At 43.9% G+C, this 17,681-nt stretch overlaps 27 non-coding genes across 27 annotated transcripts; all 27 read right to left on the minus strand.

Moving 5' to 3' along the window:
* Positions 1-154: 154 nt before the first annotated feature.
* Positions 155-370, minus strand: LOC311344133 (small nucleolar RNA U3). The gene has a single exon (XR_014633601.1). It is a non-coding gene; the product is annotated as a small nucleolar RNA U3 (small nucleolar RNA).
* A 738-nt stretch (positions 371-1,108) lies between these two features.
* AC3HAE_014229 (transfer RNA arginine (anticodon UCU)) lies at positions 1,109-1,200 on the minus strand. Its single transcript is given in 2 exon segments — positions 1,109-1,144; positions 1,164-1,200. It is a non-coding gene; the product is annotated as a tRNA-Arg (tRNA).
* A 579-nt stretch (positions 1,201-1,779) lies between these two features.
* Positions 1,780-1,986, minus strand: LOC311344106 (small nucleolar RNA U3). The gene has a single exon (XR_014633577.1). It is a non-coding gene; the product is annotated as a small nucleolar RNA U3 (small nucleolar RNA).
* Positions 1,987-2,377: 391 nt separating this feature from the next.
* AC3HAE_014231 (transfer RNA arginine (anticodon UCU)) lies at positions 2,378-2,469 on the minus strand. Its single transcript is given in 2 exon segments — positions 2,378-2,413; positions 2,433-2,469. It is a non-coding gene; the product is annotated as a tRNA-Arg (tRNA).
* Positions 2,470-3,046: 577 nt separating this feature from the next.
* LOC311344134 (small nucleolar RNA U3) lies at positions 3,047-3,262 on the minus strand. Its single transcript, XR_014633602.1, has one exon. It is a non-coding gene; the product is annotated as a small nucleolar RNA U3 (small nucleolar RNA).
* Positions 3,263-3,655: 393 nt separating this feature from the next.
* AC3HAE_014232 (transfer RNA arginine (anticodon UCU)) lies at positions 3,656-3,747 on the minus strand. Its single transcript is given in 2 exon segments — positions 3,656-3,691; positions 3,711-3,747. It is a non-coding gene; the product is annotated as a tRNA-Arg (tRNA).
* A 577-nt stretch (positions 3,748-4,324) lies between these two features.
* Positions 4,325-4,540, minus strand: LOC311344068 (small nucleolar RNA U3). The gene has a single exon (XR_014633542.1). It is a non-coding gene; the product is annotated as a small nucleolar RNA U3 (small nucleolar RNA).
* Positions 4,541-4,933: 393 nt separating this feature from the next.
* Positions 4,934-5,025, minus strand: AC3HAE_014233 (transfer RNA arginine (anticodon UCU)). Its single transcript is given in 2 exon segments — positions 4,934-4,969; positions 4,989-5,025. It is a non-coding gene; the product is annotated as a tRNA-Arg (tRNA).
* Positions 5,026-5,602: 577 nt separating this feature from the next.
* Positions 5,603-5,818, minus strand: LOC311344135 (small nucleolar RNA U3). Its single transcript, XR_014633603.1, has one exon. It is a non-coding gene; the product is annotated as a small nucleolar RNA U3 (small nucleolar RNA).
* A 393-nt stretch (positions 5,819-6,211) lies between these two features.
* Positions 6,212-6,303, minus strand: AC3HAE_014235 (transfer RNA arginine (anticodon UCU)). The gene is given in 2 exon segments: positions 6,212-6,247; positions 6,267-6,303. It is a non-coding gene; the product is annotated as a tRNA-Arg (tRNA).
* A 577-nt stretch (positions 6,304-6,880) lies between these two features.
* LOC311344080 (small nucleolar RNA U3) lies at positions 6,881-7,096 on the minus strand. Its single transcript, XR_014633553.1, has one exon. It is a non-coding gene; the product is annotated as a small nucleolar RNA U3 (small nucleolar RNA).
* A 393-nt stretch (positions 7,097-7,489) lies between these two features.
* On the minus strand, positions 7,490-7,581 carry AC3HAE_014236 (transfer RNA arginine (anticodon UCU)). Its single transcript is given in 2 exon segments — positions 7,490-7,525; positions 7,545-7,581. It is a non-coding gene; the product is annotated as a tRNA-Arg (tRNA).
* Positions 7,582-8,158: 577 nt separating this feature from the next.
* LOC311344150 (small nucleolar RNA U3) lies at positions 8,159-8,374 on the minus strand. The gene has a single exon (XR_014633617.1). It is a non-coding gene; the product is annotated as a small nucleolar RNA U3 (small nucleolar RNA).
* Positions 8,375-8,767: 393 nt separating this feature from the next.
* On the minus strand, positions 8,768-8,859 carry AC3HAE_014237 (transfer RNA arginine (anticodon UCU)). The gene is given in 2 exon segments: positions 8,768-8,803; positions 8,823-8,859. It is a non-coding gene; the product is annotated as a tRNA-Arg (tRNA).
* Positions 8,860-9,436: 577 nt separating this feature from the next.
* On the minus strand, positions 9,437-9,652 carry LOC311344092 (small nucleolar RNA U3). The gene has a single exon (XR_014633564.1). It is a non-coding gene; the product is annotated as a small nucleolar RNA U3 (small nucleolar RNA).
* Positions 9,653-10,045: 393 nt separating this feature from the next.
* AC3HAE_014238 (transfer RNA arginine (anticodon UCU)) lies at positions 10,046-10,137 on the minus strand. The gene is given in 2 exon segments: positions 10,046-10,081; positions 10,101-10,137. It is a non-coding gene; the product is annotated as a tRNA-Arg (tRNA).
* A 577-nt stretch (positions 10,138-10,714) lies between these two features.
* Positions 10,715-10,930, minus strand: LOC311344136 (small nucleolar RNA U3). The gene has a single exon (XR_014633604.1). It is a non-coding gene; the product is annotated as a small nucleolar RNA U3 (small nucleolar RNA).
* Positions 10,931-11,323: 393 nt separating this feature from the next.
* AC3HAE_014239 (transfer RNA arginine (anticodon UCU)) lies at positions 11,324-11,415 on the minus strand. Its single transcript is given in 2 exon segments — positions 11,324-11,359; positions 11,379-11,415. It is a non-coding gene; the product is annotated as a tRNA-Arg (tRNA).
* Positions 11,416-11,992: 577 nt separating this feature from the next.
* On the minus strand, positions 11,993-12,208 carry LOC311344104 (small nucleolar RNA U3). Its single transcript, XR_014633575.1, has one exon. It is a non-coding gene; the product is annotated as a small nucleolar RNA U3 (small nucleolar RNA).
* Positions 12,209-12,601: 393 nt separating this feature from the next.
* AC3HAE_014240 (transfer RNA arginine (anticodon UCU)) lies at positions 12,602-12,693 on the minus strand. The gene is given in 2 exon segments: positions 12,602-12,637; positions 12,657-12,693. It is a non-coding gene; the product is annotated as a tRNA-Arg (tRNA).
* A 577-nt stretch (positions 12,694-13,270) lies between these two features.
* On the minus strand, positions 13,271-13,486 carry LOC311344151 (small nucleolar RNA U3). The gene has a single exon (XR_014633618.1). It is a non-coding gene; the product is annotated as a small nucleolar RNA U3 (small nucleolar RNA).
* Positions 13,487-13,879: 393 nt separating this feature from the next.
* On the minus strand, positions 13,880-13,971 carry AC3HAE_014242 (transfer RNA arginine (anticodon UCU)). The gene is given in 2 exon segments: positions 13,880-13,915; positions 13,935-13,971. It is a non-coding gene; the product is annotated as a tRNA-Arg (tRNA).
* Positions 13,972-14,548: 577 nt separating this feature from the next.
* LOC311344153 (small nucleolar RNA U3) lies at positions 14,549-14,764 on the minus strand. The gene has a single exon (XR_014633619.1). It is a non-coding gene; the product is annotated as a small nucleolar RNA U3 (small nucleolar RNA).
* Positions 14,765-15,157: 393 nt separating this feature from the next.
* Positions 15,158-15,249, minus strand: AC3HAE_014243 (transfer RNA arginine (anticodon UCU)). The gene is given in 2 exon segments: positions 15,158-15,193; positions 15,213-15,249. It is a non-coding gene; the product is annotated as a tRNA-Arg (tRNA).
* Positions 15,250-15,826: 577 nt separating this feature from the next.
* LOC311344154 (small nucleolar RNA U3) lies at positions 15,827-16,042 on the minus strand. The gene has a single exon (XR_014633620.1). It is a non-coding gene; the product is annotated as a small nucleolar RNA U3 (small nucleolar RNA).
* Positions 16,043-16,435: 393 nt separating this feature from the next.
* Positions 16,436-16,527, minus strand: AC3HAE_014244 (transfer RNA arginine (anticodon UCU)). The gene is given in 2 exon segments: positions 16,436-16,471; positions 16,491-16,527. It is a non-coding gene; the product is annotated as a tRNA-Arg (tRNA).
* Positions 16,528-17,104: 577 nt separating this feature from the next.
* LOC311344155 (small nucleolar RNA U3) lies at positions 17,105-17,320 on the minus strand. Its single transcript, XR_014633621.1, has one exon. It is a non-coding gene; the product is annotated as a small nucleolar RNA U3 (small nucleolar RNA).
* Between the last annotated feature and the right edge of the window lie 361 nt (positions 17,321-17,681).

Consider the following 17,681-nt stretch of genomic DNA (forward strand, 5'->3'; position numbering starts at 1 on the left):
GGCTGGAAACGGCTCCTTCAATGTACTCGATTTTTCACCCGACAGATCAATGGATTGCCTTTAGCAGCATTCATTAACCCTAAGCTTCAGTGAAGCACGTCAGGTGAAAATGCTCGCAGTATGAGTTCTTATCTTTTAAAGTCAAAAAGTCTCAGCCACTCTGACCATATTCCCTCCTTCTATGTTCCACAAAGAAACACAGACAAGTCATCAACAACAGTGAACACATGACCGTGGTCATTATTCACTGCAGACTTCCTGCTTTAGAAGGAACATCATGTCTCTTCATCGTGGTTTGCGAGACCAAACACTTTGGAACAACATTTCTCAAGACAAGAACTATAGAAATGATCCCTGAAAGTACAGTCTTACCTCGGTACAGCGTGATCATTGGAAGCCATCGATTGGAACGACGTCATCACTAGTGGTAATTTAAGAAGTGTTTTCCTTGTGATTCAGAATTAACACAAATATCTATCTCTGCCGTGGCATTTGCAATATGTACCAGAGAACTCGACCTATTTTGCAAGTAGTGGTCCTGTGTTTTCACCTTCTTTGTGACGCCACCTTAACTTTAGACTCTGAATTTGAATTCCACGCCACTCCTCTGTTTTGCAGTTCTAAGTTTGGGTTTGGCAGGGACGCAATATTTCTTCCATGGCCCAGGTCCAAGTTCCCTTAAAAAACTTAGTCCATGGACTTTGCTTCAATGTGGCACAGTTAGGGTTTGAAAAAGTCTCAACGCACATCTCGGGTTCAACCACGACTCCAGTGAGACTCGAACCCACAACCATTGAATGCCTTCTTCTGCTGTTCACTAGAATTCCAACGCGCTATCCATTGCGCCACGGAGCCCTGTGCAGTGCCATTCTCTGGTCTATACTTTTTGAATTACCTGAAGGCAAATGTGTTTCCTTGTCCCATCTTCAATATGACATAAATTACTTGTTAGAGGGCCAAAAACCCTGTAGGCTGTGAATGACACTTTTGTTAACCTTTGGTCGACGGCCTCGTCCTCCGGAATGTTGTAGCAAAGTCCATGGACTTTGCTTCAATGTGGCACAGTTAGGGTTTGAAAAAGTCTCAACGCACATCTCGGGTTCAACCACGACTCCAGTGGGACTCGAACCCACAACCTTTGAATGCCTTCTTCTGCTGTTCACTAGAAGTCCAACGCGCTACCCATTGCGCCACGGAGCCCTGTGCAGTGCTATTCTCTGGTCTATACTTTTTGAATTACCTGAAGGCAAATGTGTTTCCTTGTCCCATCTTCAATATGACATAAATTACTTGTTAGAGGGACAAAAACCCTGTAGGCTGTGAATGACACTTTTGTTAACCTTTGGTCGACGGCCTCGTCCTCCGGAATGTTTTCCTGATTTAAGCCTGTACTAAATTGGAATGCGTTCAGCCAGAAGCGACGCTGACCAGGAACAAAGTTCGGCAGTTTTGGTCATATCTGAGAAGCTTCCATCTTACACTTGTGCTACATTTTGACGTTGCCGAATACTGGAAAATGAATGAAACCCCAACATTTCCTCAACTGAACCCCGAAAGGACAACTTTCCGTGAAGGTGGAACGGTCTCCTCCGTTTAAAAGAGGAATTGTCCCATGTAGTTACAGGCTGGAAACGGCTCCTTCAATGTACTCGATTTTTCACCCGACAGATCAATGGATTCCCTTTAGCAGCATTCATTAACCCTAAGCTTCAGTGAAGCACGTCAGGTGAAAGTGCTCGCAGTATGAGTTCTTATCTTTTAAAGTCAAAAAGTCTCAGCCACTCTGACCATATTCCCTCCTTCTATGTTCCACAAAGAAACACAGACAAGTCATCAACAACACATGACCGTGGTCATTATTCACTGCAGACTTCCTGCTTTAGAAGAAACATCATTTCTCTTCATCGTGTTTTGCGAGACCAAACACTTTAGAACAACATTTCTCAAGACAAGAACTATAGAAATGATCCCTGAAAGTACAGTCTTACCTCGGTACAGCGTGATCATTGGAAGCCATCGATTGGAACGACGTCATCACTAGTGGTAATTTAAGAAGTGTTTTCCTTGTGATTCAGAATTAACACAAATATCTATCTCTGCCGTGGCATTTGCAATATGTACCAGAGAACTCGACCTATTTTGCAAGTAGTGGTCCTGTGTTTTCACCTTCTTTGTGACGCCACCTTAACTTTAGACTCTGAATTTGAATTCCACGCCACTCCTCTGTTTTGCAGTTCTAAGTTTGGGTTTGGCAGGGACGCAATATTTCTTCCATGGCCAGGTCCAAGTTCCCTTAAAAAACTTAGTCCATGGACTTTGCTTCAATGTGGCACAGTAGGGTTTGAAAAAGTCTCAACGCACATCTCGGGTTCAACCACGACTCCAGTGGGACTCGAACCCACAACCTTTGAATGCCTTCTTCTGCTGTTCACTAGAAGTCCAACGCGCTATCCATTGTGCCACGGAGCCCTGTGCAGTGCTATTCTCTGGTCTATACTTTTTGAATTACCTGAAGGCAAATGTGTTTCCTTGTCCCATCTTCAATATGACATAAATTACTTGTTAGAGGGCCAAAAACCCTGTAGGCTGTGAATGACACTTTTGTTAACCTTTGGTCGACGGCCTCGTCCTCCGGAATGTTTTCCTGATTTAAGCCTGTACTAAATTGGAATGCGTTCAGCCAGAAGCGACGCTGACCAGGAACAAAGTTCGGCAGTTTTGGTCATATCTGAGAAGCTTCCATCTTACACTTGTGCTACATTTTGACGTTGCCGAATACTGGAAAATGAATGAAACCCCAACATTTCCTCAACTGAACCCCGAAAGGACAACTTTCCGTGAAGGTGGAACGGTCTCCTCCGTTTAAAAGAGGAATTGTCCCATGTAGTAACAGGCTGGAAACGGCTCCTTCAATGTACTCGATTTTTCACCCGACAGATCAATGGATTGCCTTTAGCAGCATTCATTAACCCTAAGCTTCAGTGAAGCACGTCAGGTGAAAGTGCTCGCAGTATGAGTTCTTATCTTTTAAAGTCAAAAAGTCTCAGCCACTCTGACCATATTCCCTCCTTCTATGTTCCACAAAGAAACACAGACAAGTCATCAACAACAGTGAACACATGACCGTGGTCATTATTCACTGCAGACTTCCTGCTTTAGAAGGAACATCATGTCTCTTCATCGTGGTTTGCGAGACCAAACACTTTGGAACAACATTTCTCAAGACAAGAACTATAGAAATGATCCCTGAAAGTACAGTCTTACCTCGGTACAGCGTGATCATTGGAAGCCATCGATTGGAACGACGTCATCACTAGTGGTAATTTAAGAAGTGTTTTCCTTGTGATTCAGAATTAACACAAATATCTATCTCTGCCGTGGCATTTGCAATATGTACCAGAGAACTCGACCTATTTTGCAAGTAGTGGTCCTGTGTTTTCACCTTCTTTGTGACGCCACCTTAACTTTAGACTCTGAATTTGAATTCCACGCCACTCCTCTGTTTTGCAGTTCTAAGTTTGGGTTTGGCAGGGACGCAATATTTCTTCCATGGCCCAGGTCCAAGTTCCCTTAAAAAACTTAGTCCATGGACTTTGCTTCAATGTGGCACAGTTAGGGTTTGAAAAAGTCTCAACGCACATCTCGGGTTCAACCACGACTCCAGTGGGACTCGAACCCACAACCATTGAATGCCTTCTTCTGCTGTTCACTAGAATTCCAACGCGCTATCCATTGCGCCACGGAGCCCTGTGCAGTGCCATTCTCTGGTCTATACTTTTTGAATTACCTGAAGGCAAATGTGTTTCCTTGTCCCATCTTCAATATGACATAAATTACTTGTTAGAGGGCCAAAAACCCTGTAGGCTGTGAATGACACTTTTGTTAACCTTTGGTCGACGGCCTCGTCCTCCGGAATGTTTTCCTGATTTAAGCCTGTACTAAATTGGAATGCGTTCAGCCAGAAGCGACGCTGACCAGGAACAAAGTTCGGCAGTTTTGGTCATATCTGAGAAGCTTCCATCTTACACTTGTGCTACATTTTGACGTTGCCGAATACTGGAAAATGAATGAAACCCCAACATTTCCTCAACTGAACCCCGAAAGGACAACTTTCCGTGAAGGTGGAACGGTCTCCTCCGTTTAAAAGAGGAATTGTCCCATGTAGTAACAGGCTGGAAACGGCTCCTTCAATGTACTCGATTTTTCACCCGACAGATCAATGGATTGCCTTTAGCAGCATTCATTAACCCTAAGCTTCAGTGAAGCACGTCAGGTGAAAGTGCTCGCAGTATGAGTTCTTATCTTTTAAAGTCAAAAAGTCTCAGCCACTCTGACCATATTCCCTCCTTCTATGTTCCACAAAGAAACACAGACAAGTCATCAACAACAGTGAACACATGACCGTGGTCATTATTCACTGCAGACTTCCTGCTTTAGAAGGAACATCATTTCTCTTCATCGTGGTTTGCGAGACCAAACACTTTGGAACAACATTTCTCAAGACAAGAACTATAGAAATGATCCCTGAAAGTACAGTCTTACCTCGGTACAGCGTGATCATTGGAAGCCATCGATTGGAACGACGTCATCACTAGTGGTAATTTAAGAAGTGTTTTCCTTGTGATTCAGAATTAACACAAATATCTATCTCTGCCGTGGCATTTGCAATATGTACCAGAGAACTCGACCTATTTTGCAAGTAGTGGTCCTGTGTTTTCACCTTCTTTGTGACGCCACCTTAACTTTAGACTCTGAATTTGAATTCCACGCCACTCCTCTGTTTTGCAGTTCTAAGTTTGGGTTTGGCAGGGACGCAATATTTCTTCCATGGCCCAGGTCCAAGTTCCCTTAAAAAACTTAGTCCATGGACTTTGCTTCAATGTGGCACAGTTAGGGTTTGAAAAAGTCTCAACGCACATCTCGGGTTCAACCACGACTCCAGTGGGACTCGAACCCACAACCATTGAATGCCTTCTTCTGCTGTTCACTAGAATTCCAACGCGCTATCCATTGCGCCACGGAGCCCTGTGCAGTGCCATTCTCTGGTCTATACTTTTTGAATTACCTGAAGGCAAATGTGTTTCCTTGTCCCATCTTCAATATGACATAAATTACTTGTTAGAGGGCCAAAAACCCTGTAGGCTGTGAATGACACTTTTGTTAACCTTTGGTCGACGGCCTCGTCCTCCGGAATGTTTTCCTGATTTAAGCCTGTACTAAATTGGAATGCGTTCAGCCAGAAGCGACGCTGACCAGGAACAAAGTTCGGCAGTTTTGGTCATATCTGAGAAGCTTCCATCTTACACTTGTGCTACATTTTGACGTTGCCGAATACTGGAAAATGAATGAAACCCCAACATTTCCTCAACTGAACCCCGAAAGGACAACTTTCCGTGAAGGTGGAACGGTCTCCTCCGTTTAAAAGAGGAATTGTCCCATGTAGTAACAGGCTGGAAACGGCTCCTTCAATGTACTCGATTTTTCACCCGACAGATCAATGGATTGCCTTTAGCAGCATTCATTAACCCTAAGCTTCAGTGAAGCACGTCAGGTGAAAGTGCTCGCAGTATGAGTTCTTATCTTTTAAAGTCAAAAAGTCTCAGCCACTCTGACCATATTCCCTCCTTCTATGTTCCACAAAGAAACACAGACAAGTCATCAACAACAGTGAACACATGACCGTGGTCATTATTCACTGCAGACTTCCTGCTTTAGAAGGAACATCATGTCTCTTCATCGTGGTTTGCGAGACCAAACACTTTGGAACAACATTTCTCAAGACAAGAACTATAGAAATGATCCCTGAAAGTACAGTCTTACCTCGGTACAGCGTGATCATTGGAAGCCATCGATTGGAACGACGTCATCACTAGTGGTAATTTAAGAAGTGTTTTCCTTGTGATTCAGAATTAACACAAATATCTATCTCTGCCGTGGCATTTGCAATATGTACCAGAGAACTCGACCTATTTTGCAAGTAGTGGTCCTGTGTTTTCACCTTCTTTGTGACGCCACCTTAACTTTAGACTCTGAATTTGAATTCCACGCCACTCCTCTGTTTTGCAGTTCTAAGTTTGGGTTTGGCAGGGACGCAATATTTCTTCCATGGCCCAGGTCCAAGTTCCCTTAAAAAACTTAGTCCATGGACTTTGCTTCAATGTGGCACAGTTAGGGTTTGAAAAAGTCTCAACGCACATCTCGGGTTCAACCACGACTCCAGTGGGACTCGAACCCACAACCTTTGAATGCCTTCTTCTGCTGTTCACTAGAAGTCCAACGCGCTATCCATTGCGCCACGGAGCCCTGTGCAGTGCTATTCTCTGGTCTATACTTTTTGAATTACCTGAAGGCAAATGTGTTTCCTTGTCCCATCTTCAATATGACATAAATTACTTGTTAGAGGGCCAAAAACCCTGTAGGCTGTGAATGACACTTTTGTTAACCTTTGGTCGACGGCCTCGTCCTCCGGAATGTTTTCCTGATTTAAGCCTGTACTAAATTGGAATGCGTTCAGCCAGAAGCGACGCTGACCAGGAACAAAGTTCGGCAGTTTTGGTCATATCTGAGAAGCTTCCATCTTACACTTGTGCTACATTTTGACGTTGCCGAATACTGGAAAATGAATGAAACCCCAACATTTCCTCAACTGAACCCCGAAAGGACAACTTTCCGTGAAGGTGGAACGGTCTCCTCCGTTTAAAAGAGGAATTGTCCCATGTAGTAACAGGCTGGAAACGGCTCCTTCAATGTACTCGATTTTTCACCCGACAGATCAATGGATTGCCTTTAGCAGCATTCATTAACCCTAAGCTTCAGTGAAGCACGTCAGGTGAAAGTGCTCGCAGTATGAGTTCTTATCTTTTAAAGTCAAAAAGTCTCAGCCACTCTGACCATATTCCCTCCTTCTATGTTCCACAAAGAAACACAGACAAGTCATCAACAACAGTGAACACATGACCGTGGTCATTATTCACTGCAGACTTCCTGCTTTAGAAGGAACATCATTTCTCTTCATCGTGGTTTGCGAGACCAAACACTTTGGAACAACATTTCTCAAGACAAGAACTATAGAAATGATCCCTGAAAGTACAGTCTTACCTCGGTACAGCGTGATCATTGGAAGCCATCGATTGGAACGACGTCATCACTAGTGGTAATTTAAGAAGTGTTTTCCTTGTGATTCAGAATTAACACAAATATCTATCTCTGCCGTGGCATTTGCAATATGTACCAGAGAACTCGACCTATTTTGCAAGTAGTGGTCCTGTGTTTTCACCTTCTTTGTGACGCCACCTTAACTTTAGACTCTGAATTTGAATTCCACGCCACTCCTCTGTTTTGCAGTTCTAAGTTTGGGTTTGGCAGGGACGCAATATTTCTTCCATGGCCCAGGTCCAAGTTCCCTTAAAAAACTTAGTCCATGGACTTTGCTTCAATGTGGCACAGTTAGGGTTTGAAAAAGTCTCAACGCACATCTCGGGTTCAACCACGACTCCAGTGGGACTCGAACCCACAACCATTGAATGCCTTCTTCTGCTGTTCACTAGAATTCCAACGCGCTATCCATTGCGCCACGGAGCCCTGTGCAGTGCCATTCTCTGGTCTATACTTTTTGAATTACCTGAAGGCAAATGTGTTTCCTTGTCCCATCTTCAATATGACATAAATTACTTGTTAGAGGGCCAAAAACCCTGTAGGCTGTGAATGACACTTTTGTTAACCTTTGGTCGACGGCCTCGTCCTCCGGAATGTTTTCCTGATTTAAGCCTGTACTAAATTGGAATGCGTTCAGCCAGAAGCGACGCTGACCAGGAACAAAGTTCGGCAGTTTTGGTCATATCTGAGAAGCTTCCATCTTACACTTGTGCTACATTTTGACGTTGCCGAATACTGGAAAATGAATGAAACCCCAACATTTCCTCAACTGAACCCCGAAAGGACAACTTTCCGTGAAGGTGGAACGGTCTCCTCCGTTTAAAAGAGGAATTGTCCCATGTAGTAACAGGCTGGAAACGGCTCCTTCAATGTACTCGATTTTTCACCCGACAGATCAATGGATTGCCTTTAGCAGCATTCATTAACCCTAAGCTTCAGTGAAGCACGTCAGGTGAAAGTGCTCGCAGTATGAGTTCTTATCTTTTAAAGTCAAAAAGTCTCAGCCACTCTGACCATATTCCCTCCTTCTATGTTCCACAAAGAAACACAGACAAGTCATCAACAACAGTGAACACATGACCGTGGTCATTATTCACTGCAGACTTCCTGCTTTAGAAGGAACATCATGTCTCTTCATCGTGGTTTGCGAGACCAAACACTTTGGAACAACATTTCTCAAGACAAGAACTATAGAAATGATCCCGGAAAGTACAGTCTTACCTCGGTACAGCGTGATCATTGGAAGCCATCGATTGGAACGACGTCATCACTAGTGGTAATTTAAGAAGTGTTTTCCTTGTGATTCAGAATTAACACAAATATCTATCTCTGCCGTGGCATTTGCAATATGTACCAGAGAACTCGACCTATTTTGCAAGTAGTGGTCCTGTGTTTTCACCTTCTTTGTGACGCCACCTTAACTTTAGACTCTGAATTTGAATTCCACGCCACTCCTCTGTTTTGCAGTTCTAAGTTTGGGTTTGGCAGGGACGCAATATTTCTTCCATGGCCCAGGTCCAAGTTCCCTTAAAAAACTTAGTCCATGGACTTTGCTTCAATGTGGCACAGTTAGGGTTTGAAAAAGTCTCAACGCACATCTCGGGTTCAACCACGACTCCAGTGGGACTCGAACCCACAACCATTGAATGCCTTCTTCTGCTGTTCACTAGAATTCCAACGCGCTATCCATTGCGCCACGGAGCCCTGTGCAGTGCCATTCTCTGGTCTATACTTTTTGAATTACCTGAAGGCAAATGTGTTTCCTTGTCCCATCTTCAATATGACATAAATTACTTGTTAGAGGGCCAAAAACCCTGTAGGCTGTGAATGACACTTTTGTTAACCTTTGGTCGACGGCCTCGTCCTCCGGAATGTTTTCCTGATTTAAGCCTGTACTAAATTGGAATGCGTTCAGCCAGAAGCGACGCTGACCAGGAACAAAGTTCGGCAGTTTTGGTCATATCTGAGAAGCTTCCATCTTACACTTGTGCTACATTTTGACGTTGCCGAATACTGGAAAATGAATGAAACCCCAACATTTCCTCAACTGAACCCCGAAAGGACAACTTTCCGTGAAGGTGGAACGGTCTCCTCCGTTTAAAAGAGGAATTGTCCCATGTAGTAACAGGCTGGAAACGGCTCCTTCAATGTACTCGATTTTTCACCCGACAGATCAATGGATTGCCTTTAGCAGCATTCATTAACCCTAAGCTTCAGTGAAGCACGTCAGGTGAAAGTGCTCGCAGTATGAGTTCTTATCTTTTAAAGTCAAAAAGTCTCAGCCACTCTGACCATATTCCCTCCTTCTATGTTCCACAAAGAAACACAGACAAGTCATCAACAACAGTGAACACATGACCGTGGTCATTATTCACTGCAGACTTCCTGCTTTAGAAGGAACATCATTTCTCTTCATCGTGGTTTGCGAGACCAAACACTTTGGAACAACATTTCTCAAGACAAGAACTATAGAAATGATCCCTGAAAGTACAGTCTTACCTCGGTACAGCGTGATCATTGGAAGCCATCGATTGGAACGACGTCATCACTAGTGGTAATTTAAGAAGTGTTTTCCTTGTGATTCAGAATTAACACAAATATCTATCTCTGCCGTGGCATTTGCAATATGTACCAGAGAACTCGACCTATTTTGCAAGTAGTGGTCCTGTGTTTTCACCTTCTTTGTGACGCCACCTTAACTTTAGACTCTGAATTTGAATTCCACGCCACTCCTCTGTTTTGCAGTTCTAAGTTTGGGTTTGGCAGGGACGCAATATTTCTTCCATGGCCCAGGTCCAAGTTCCCTTAAAAAACTTAGTCCATGGACTTTGCTTCAATGTGGCACAGTTAGGGTTTGAAAAAGTCTCAACGCACATCTCGGGTTCAACCACGACTCCAGTGGGACTCGAACCCACAACCATTGAATGCCTTCTTCTGCTGTTCACTAGAATTCCAACGCGCTATCCATTGCGCCACGGAGCCCTGTGCAGTGCCATTCTCTGGTCTATACTTTTTGAATTACCTGAAGGCAAATGTGTTTCCTTGTCCCATCTTCAATATGACATAAATTACTTGTTAGAGGGCCAAAAACCCTGTAGGCTGTGAATGACACTTTTGTTAACCTTTGGTCGACGGCCTCGTCCTCCGGAATGTTTTCCTGATTTAAGCCTGTACTAAATTGGAATGCGTTCAGCCAGAAGCGACGCTGACCAGGAACAAAGTTCGGCAGTTTTGGTCATATCTGAGAAGCTTCCATCTTACACTTGTGCTACATTTTGACGTTGCCGAATACTGGAAAATGAATGAAACCCCAACATTTCCTCAACTGAACCCCGAAAGGACAACTTTCCGTGAAGGTGGAACGGTCTCCTCCGTTTAAAAGAGGAATTGTCCCATGTAGTAACAGGCTGGAAACGGCTCCTTCAATGTACTCGATTTTTCACCCGACAGATCAATGGATTGCCTTTAGCAGCATTCATTAACCCTAAGCTTCAGTGAAGCACGTCAGGTGAAAGTGCTCGCAGTATGAGTTCTTATCTTTTAAAGTCAAAAAGTCTCAGCCACTCTGACCATATTCCCTCCTTCTATGTTCCACAAAGAAACACAGACAAGTCATCAACAACAGTGAACACATGACCGTGGTCATTATTCACTGCAGACTTCCTGCTTTAGAAGGAACATCATGTCTCTTCATCGTGGTTTGCGAGACCAAACACTTTGGAACAACATTTCTCAAGACAAGAACTATAGAAATGATCCCTGAAAGTACAGTCTTACCTCGGTACAGCGTGATCATTGGAAGCCATCGATTGGAACGACGTCATCACTAGTGGTAATTTAAGAAGTGTTTTCCTTGTGATTCAGAATTAACACAAATATCTATCTCTGCCGTGGCATTTGCAATATGTACCAGAGAACTCGACCTATTTTGCAAGTAGTGGTCCTGTGTTTTCACCTTCTTTGTGACGCCACCTTAACTTTAGACTCTGAATTTGAATTCCACGCCACTCCTCTGTTTTGCAGTTCTAAGTTTGGGTTTGGCAGGGACGCAATATTTCTTCCATGGCCCAGGTCCAAGTTCCCTTAAAAAACTTAGTCCATGGACTTTGCTTCAATGTGGCACAGTTAGGGTTTGAAAAAGTCTCAACGCACATCTCGGGTTCAACCACGACTCCAGTGGGACTCGAACCCACAACCTTTGAATGCCTTCTTCTGCTGTTCACTAGAAGTCCAACGCGCTATCCATTGCGCCACGGAGCCCTGTGCAGTGCTATTCTCTGGTCTATACTTTTTGAATTACCTGAAGGCAAATGTGTTTCCTTGTCCCATCTTCAATATGACATAAATTACTTGTTAGAGGGCCAAAAACCCTGTAGGCTGTGAATGACACTTTTGTTAACCTTTGGTCGACGGCCTCGTCCTCCGGAATGTTTTCCTGATTTAAGCCTGTACTAAATTGGAATGCGTTCAGCCAGAAGCGACGCTGACCAGGAACAAAGTTCGGCAGTTTTGGTCATATCTGAGAAGCTTCCATCTTACACTTGTGCTACATTTTGACGTTGCCGAATACTGGAAAATGAATGAAACCCCAACATTTCCTCAACTGAACCCCGAAAGGACAACTTTCCGTGAAGGTGGAACGGTCTCCTCCGTTTAAAAGAGGAATTGTCCCATGTAGTAACAGGCTGGAAACGGCTCCTTCAATGTACTCGATTTTTCACCCGACAGATCAATGGATTGCCTTTAGCAGCATTCATTAACCCTAAGCTTCAGTGAAGCACGTCAGGTGAAAGTGCTCGCAGTATGAGTTCTTATCTTTTAAAGTCAAAAAGTCTCAGCCACTCTGACCATATTCCCTCCTTCTATGTTCCACAAAGAAACACAGACAAGTCATCAACAACAGTGAACACATGACCGTGGTCATTATTCACTGCAGACTTCCTGCTTTAGAAGGAACATCATTTCTCTTCATCGTGGTTTGCGAGACCAAACACTTTGGAACAACATTTCTCAAGACAAGAACTATAGAAATGATCCCTGAAAGTACAGTCTTACCTCGGTACAGCGTGATCATTGGAAGCCATCGATTGGAACGACGTCATCACTAGTGGTAATTTAAGAAGTGTTTTCCTTGTGATTCAGAATTAACACAAATATCTATCTCTGCCGTGGCATTTGCAATATGTACCAGAGAACTCGACCTATTTTGCAAGTAGTGGTCCTGTGTTTTCACCTTCTTTGTGACGCCACCTTAACTTTAGACTCTGAATTTGAATTCCACGCCACTCCTCTGTTTTGCAGTTCTAAGTTTGGGTTTGGCAGGGACGCAATATTTCTTCCATGGCCCAGGTCCAAGTTCCCTTAAAAAACTTAGTCCATGGACTTTGCTTCAATGTGGCACAGTTAGGGTTTGAAAAAGTCTCAACGCACATCTCGGGTTCAACCACGACTCCAGTGGGACTCGAACCCACAACCTTTGAATGCCTTCTTCTGCTGTTCACTAGAAGTCCAACGCGCTATCCATTGCGCCACGGAGCCCTGTGCAGTGCCATTCTCTGGTCTATACTTTTTGAATTACCTGAAGGCAAATGTGTTTCCTTGTCCCATCTTCAATATGACATAAATTACTTGTTAGAGGGCCAAAAACCCTGTAGGCTGTGAATGACACTTTTGTTAACCTTTGGTCGACGGCCTCGTCCTCCGGAATGTTTTCCTGATTTAAGCCTGTACTAAATTGGAATGCGTTCAGCCAGAAGCGACGCTGACCAGGAACAAAGTTCGGCAGTTTTGGTCATATCTGAGAAGCTTCCATCTTACACTTGTGCTACATTTTGACGTTGCCGAATACTGGAAAATGAATGAAACCCCAACATTTCCTCAACTGAACCCCGAAAGGACAACTTTCCGTGAAGGTGGAACGGTCTCCTCCGTTTAAAAGAGGAATTGTCCCATGTAGTAACAGGCTGGAAACGGCTCCTTCAATGTACTCGATTTTTCACCCGACAGATCAATGGATTGCCTTTAGCAGCATTCATTAACCCTAAGCTTCAGTGAAGCACGTCAGGTGAAAGTGCTCGCAGTATGAGTTCTTATCTTTTAAAGTCAAAAAGTCTCAGCCACTCTGACCATATTCCCTCCTTCTATGTTCCACAAAGAAACACAGACAAGTCATCAACAACAGTGAACACATGACCGTGGTCATTATTCACTGCAGACTTCCTGCTTTAGAAGGAACATCATGTCTCTTCATCGTGGTTTGCGAGACCAAACACTTTGGAACAACATTTCTCAAGACAAGAACTATAGAAATGATCCCGGAAAGTACAGTCTTACCTCGGTACAGCGTGATCATTGGAAGCCATCGATTGGAACGACGTCATCACTAGTGGTAATTTAAGAAGTGTTTTCCTTGTGATTCAGAATTAACACAAATATCTATCTCTGCCGTGGCATTTGCAATATGTACCAGAGAACTCGACCTATTTTGCAAGTAGTGGTCCTGTGTTTTCACCTTCTTTGTGACGCCACCTTAACTTTAGACTCTGAATTTGAATTCCACGCCACTCCTCTGTTTTGCAGTTCTAAGTTTGGGTTTGGCAGGGACGCAATATTTCTTCCATGGCCCAGGTCCAAGTTCCCTTAAAAAACTTAGTCCATGGACTTTGCTTCAATGTGGCACAGTTAGGGTTTGAAAAAGTCTCAACGCACATCTCGGGTTCAACCACGACTCCAGTGGGACTCGAACCCACAACCTTTGAATGCCTTCTTCTGCTGTTCACTAGAAGTCCAACGCGCTATCCATTGCGCCACGGAGCCCTGTGCAGTGCCATTCTCTGGTCTATACTTTTTGAATTACCTGAAGGCAAATGTGTTTCCTTGTCCCATCTTCAATATGACATAAATTACTTGTTAGAGGGCCAAAAACCCTGTAGGCTGTGAATGACACTTTTGTTAACCTTTGGTCGACGGCCTCGTCCTCCGGAATGTTTTCCTGATTTAAGCCTGTACTAAATTGGAATGCGTTCAGCCAGAAGCGACGCTGACCAGGAACAAAGTTCGGCAGTTTTGGTCATATCTGAGAAGCTTCCATCTTACACTTGTGCTACATTTTGACGTTGCCGAATACTGGAAAATGAATGAAACCCCAACATTTCCTCAACTGAACCCCGAAAGGACAACTTTCCGTGAAGGTGGAACGGTCTCCTCCGTTTAAAAGAGGAATTGTCCCATGTAGTAACAGGCTGGAAACGGCTCCTTCAATGTACTCGATTTTTCACCCGACAGATCAATGGATTGCCTTTAGCAGCATTCATTAACCCTAAGCTTCAGTGAAGCACGTCAGGTGAAAGTGCTCGCAGTATGAGTTCTTATCTTTTAAAGTCAAAAAGTCTCAGCCACTCTGACCATATTCCCTCCTTCTATGTTCCACAAAGAAACACAGACAAGTCATCAACAACAGTGAACACATGACCGTGGTCATTATTCACTGCAGACTTCCTGCTTTAGAAGGAACATCATGTCTCTTCATCGTGGTTTGCGAGACCAAACACTTTGGAACAACATTTCTCAAGACAAGAACTATAGAAATGATCCCGGAAAGTACAGTCTTACCTCGGTACAGCGTGATCATTGGAAGCCATCGATTGGAACGACGTCATCACTAGTGGTAATTTAAGAAGTGTTTTCCTTGTGATTCAGAATTAACACAAATATCTATCTCTGCCGTGGCATTTGCAATATGTACCAGAGAACTCGACCTATTTTGCAAGTAGTGGTCCTGTGTTTTCACCTTCTTTGTGACGCCACCTTAACTTTAGACTCTGAATTTGAATTCCACGCCACTCCTCTGTTTTGCAGTTCTAAGTTTGGGTTTGGCAGGGACGCAATATTTCTTCCATGGCCCAGGTCCAAGTTCCCTTAAAAAACTTAGTCCATGGACTTTGCTTCAATGTGGCACAGTTAGGGTTTGAAAAAGTCTCAACGCACATCTCGGGTTCAACCACGACTCCAGTGGGACTCGAACCCACAACCATTGAATGCCTTCTTCTGCTGTTCACTAGAATTCCAACGCGCTATCCATTGCGCCACGGAGCCCTGTGCAGTGCCATTCTCTGGTCTATACTTTTTGAATTACCTGAAGGCAAATGTGTTTCCTTGTCCCATCTTCAATATGACATAAATTACTTGTTAGAGGGCCAAAAACCCTGTAGGCTGTGAATGACACTTTTGTTAACCTTTGGTCGACGGCCTCGTCCTCCGGAATGTTTTCCTGATTTAAGCCTGTACTAAATTGGAATGCGTTCAGCCAGAAGCGACGCTGACCAGGAACAAAGTTCGGCAGTTTTGGTCATATCTGAGAAGCTTCCATCTTACACTTGTGCTACATTTTGACGTTGCCGAATACTGGAAAATGAATGAAACCCCAACATTTCCTCAACTGAACCCCGAAAGGACAACTTTCCGTGAAGGTGGAACGGTCTCCTCCGTTTAAAAGAGGAATTGTCCCATGTAGTAACAGGCTGGAAACGGCTCCTTCAATGTACTCGATTTTTCACCCGACAGATCAATGGATTGCCTTTAGCAGCATTCATTAACCCTAAGCTTCAGTGAAGCACGTCAGGTGAAAGTGCTCGCAGTATGAGTTCTTATCTTTTAAAGTCAAAAAGTCTCAGCCACTCTGACCATATTCCCTCCTTCTATGTTCCACAAAGAAACACAGACAAGTCATCAACAACAGTGAACACATGACCGTGGTCATTATTCACTGCAGACTTCCTGCTTTAGAAGGAACATCATGTCTCTTCATCGTGGTTTGCGAGACCAAACACTTTGGAACAACATTTCTCAAGACAAGAACTATAGAAATGATCCCGGAAAGTACAGTCTTACCTCGGTACAGCGTGATCATTGGAAGCCATCGATTGGAACGACGTCATCACTAGTGGTAATTTAAGAAGTGTTTTCCTTGTGATTCAGAATTAACACAAATATCTATCTCTGCCGTGGCATTTGCAATATGTACCAGAGAACTCGACCTATTTTGCAAGTAGTGGTCCTGTGTTTTCACCTTCTTTGTGACGCCACCTTAACTTTAGACTCTGAATTTGAATTCCACGCCACTCCTCTGTTTTGCAGTTCTAAGTTTGGGTTTGGCAGGGACGCAATATTTCTTCCATGGCCCAGGTCCAAGTTCCCTTAAAAAACTTAGTCCATGGACTTTGCTTCAATGTGGCACAGTTAGGGTTTGAAAAAGTCTCAACGCACATCTCGGGTTCAACCACGACTCCAGTGGGACTCGAACCCACAACCTTTGAATGCCTTCTTCTGCTGTTCACTAGAAGTCCAACGCGCTATCCATTGCGCCACGGAGCCCTGTGCAGTGCCATTCTCTGGTCTATACTTTTTGAATTACCTGAAGGCAAATGTGTTTCCTTGTCCCATCTTCAATATGACATAAATTACTTGTTAGAGGGCCAAAAACCCTGTAGGCTGTGAATGACACTTTTGTTAACCTTTGGTCGACGGCCTCGTCCTCCGGAATGTTTTCCTGATTTAAGCCTGTACTAAATTGGAATGCGTTCAGCCAGAAGCGACGCTGACCAGGAACAAAGTTCGGCAGTTTTGGTCATATCTGAGAAGCTTCCATCTTACACTTGTGCTACATTTTGACGTTGCCGAATACTGGAAAATGAATGAAACCCCAACATTTCCTCAACTGAACCCCGAAAGGACAACTTTCCGTGAAGGTGGAACGGTCTCCTCCGTTTAAAAGAGGAATTGTCCCATGTAGTAACAGGCTGGAAACGGCTCCTTCAATGTACTCGATTTTTCACCCGACAGATCAATGGATTGCCTTTAGCAGCATTCATTAACCCTAAGCTTCAGTGAAGCACGTCAGGTGAAAGTGCTCGCAGTATGAGTTCTTATCTTTTAAAGTCAAAAAGTCTCAGCCACTCTGACCATATTCCCTCCTTCTATGTTCCACAAAGAAACACAGACAAGTCATCAACAACAGTGAACACATGACCGTGGTCATTATTCACTGCAGACTTCCTGCTTTAGAAGGAACATCATGTCTCTTCATCGTGGTTTGCGAGACCAAACACTTTGGAACAACATTTCTCAAGACAAGAACTATAGAAATGATCCCGGAAAGTACAGTCTTACCTCGGTACAGCGTGATCATTGGAAGCCATCGATTGGAACGACGTCATCACTAGTGGTAATTTAAGAAGTGTTTTCCTTGTGATTCAGAATTAACACAAATATCTATCTCTGCCGTGGCATTTGCAATATGTACCAGAGAACTCGACCTATTTTGCAAGTAGTGGTCCTGTGTTTTCACCTTCTTTGTGACGCCACCTTAACTTTAGACTCTGAATTTGAATTCCACGCCACTCCTCTGTTTTGCAGTTCTAAGTTTGGGTTTGGCAGGGACGCAATATTTCTTCCATGGCCCAGGTCCAAGTTCCCTTAAAAAACTTAGTCCATGGACTTTGCTTCAATGTGGCACAGTTAGGGTTTGA

This window comes from Micromesistius poutassou (genome assembly GCF_964030765.1).
Source record: "Micromesistius poutassou genome assembly, chromosome: 5".
Lineage (NCBI taxonomy): Eukaryota > Metazoa > Chordata > Actinopteri > Gadiformes > Gadidae > Micromesistius > Micromesistius poutassou.